Below are 2,341 nucleotides of genomic sequence, written 5' to 3' on the forward strand. Positions count from 1 at the left end.
CTTTTAAAAATAAAAAAATATTCAAAAAAATTGTATTTTCAAAAAAAATCCTCGGGTTTCGAAATTTTCGTGTCTTCAAAAAAATTTCTCGTGTTTTTCAAAAATAAGGTAAATCGATTTGACACTAATTCGTTTATTTCATTGCTATGTTGAGTGAATATCATCAATTAGTGTTAAATACGATACGTGCTTAATAAAAATCGGAAAATTTTTCGTGTTTTCAAAAATTCCCGTGTTGCAAAAATTTTCATGTTTTTCAAAAATTCTCGTGTTTTCAAAAAAATTCCAATTTTCAAAATTTTTCGTGTTTTCTAAAAACTTCTGTGTTTCAAAAATTTTCGTGTTTCTAAAATTTTCGTATTTCAAAAATTTTCTTGTTTTCAAATTTTTCGTATTTAAAAAATCCTCGTGTTTTCAAAATTCCAGTGTTTCAAAATTTTTCGTGTTTCAAAAAAAAATTCCCGTTTTCCAAAAACTTTCGCGTTTTAAGAAATTGACCGTGTTTCATAAATTTTCGTGTTTCAAAGAAATCTCGTGTTTCAAAATTTTCATGTTTTTTTAAAAAATTGTGTTTCTAAAATTCTTGTATTTTAAAAAATTCGTGTTTAAAAAAAAAGGAAAAAGTTGTTGTGCTTTAAAATTATCGTGTTTCAATCGGATCACGACTAATATTAAATTGAACTCGTATTTTTGAAAATGAAGACAACACGCGTTTAACAAGATACCAATTTTGGGCGTCGCGAGGGTGCTAATACCTTCCTCGCGCGTAACCGACTCCCGAACTCGAATTTTCTCTGGATTCTTACGTAGACCTAAAATTACCTCTTTTTTAGAAAATTTAAAAATAAAATTTTCTTCTAAAAAGAGAATTTATTAGGTGTCCGATCACACCTAGAAAAAAAAAGATCGGTGGCGACTCCTTTTTCAAATAAAATCGAGATTCAATTTTCAAATTTTCAATAATTACTTCAACTAGCGCCCGTGTCGAAATTTTTAGGTCGCTACAAATATTGTTAGTTCTTTTTACATACAACACTTCAAAATTAAAGGTACATAATTCATTGTAACAACTAATTCTTTTAGGTACCGTTTTCAAACTTTTATTAGTAATGAAATATTTAACTGTCTGATTATCAGTTTTTATAATAAAATTTTCAAGTGCTAAATACATGAGAAATTTTTTTATTCCTTTATTGTTAATAATTCTTTTTCATATACAACATAATTAATTTCATTTGGTTTAAATTTTTCTGAACTATATCCACATATTAATTCTTCATTATTTATTGTTTTAGCTTTTAAAATACAACCCCAATAATTTTGTGAGGCATCTATTTCTAAAATTAATTTATCACATTGTTTAGGTAAATAAACTTTTGAAATATGATTTATTTCGGATTTTAAATTTTTTATAATTTCTAAGTTTGTTTTAGACCAAATAAAAAGTTTATCCTTTTTTAGTTTTTCATACAACTTACCTATTTTTTCAGATAAGTTAGGAAAGAAATTTCTTCCATAACTAATAATTCTCAAAAATTGTTGAAGCTGCTTTTTATCTTCAATATTTTCAGGGAATTCTTTTATTTTTATAATAATATGATCTTGTAGTTTAAGACTATCTGTGGATAATTTTAATCCTACAAATTCTATTTTTATTTTTTCTAACTCTATTTTCTTAGGGCTTAATATGATTCCATATTTTATGAATTCTTGAGAAATGATATTTAAATATTTTCTATGTTTTTCTAATGTATCTAAAAATATTAAAATATCATCTATATAAACTACACAAAATTTTTTATATTTATTAAATATAGAATTCATCCATCTTTAAAAGATTTGTGGTGCATTACATAATTCAAATGACATTACTCTCTATTGATAATGTTCATTGGGTGCACTAAAAGCTGTCAAAGGTTTAGATTCGTCGGTTAGCATGATTTACCAAAATCCCGATTTACAATCAAATTTACTAAAATATTTTGTTTGTTTAGCTTGATTAATTAAAACATCCCTTCTTGGAATAAAATATCCATCAAAAATAATATTTTGATTTAACCTTTTATAGTTAATAACCATTTTAGTTTTTCTTCTTTTTTCTTTTTTTTATTTCAGCATGATTTCTAACCATAAAAGCTGGACTAGAATGTGGATTATTAGTTTTTTCTATTAATCTTTTTTTCTAATAATTCTCTAATTTGTATATCAAATTCATCTATATCTTGTTTAGTATAGATCATTGGTTTAACTCTAATAATTTTATTGAGATTTCTTAATTTAATTTCACAATATCTAGGGCTATTTTGTCATAATTTTAATGGTTCTTCACTAAAATTACTTT

Source organism: Gossypium hirsutum, chromosome D06, assembly GCF_007990345.1.
Source record: "Gossypium hirsutum isolate 1008001.06 chromosome D06, Gossypium_hirsutum_v2.1, whole genome shotgun sequence".
Lineage (NCBI taxonomy): Eukaryota > Viridiplantae > Streptophyta > Magnoliopsida > Malvales > Malvaceae > Gossypium > Gossypium hirsutum.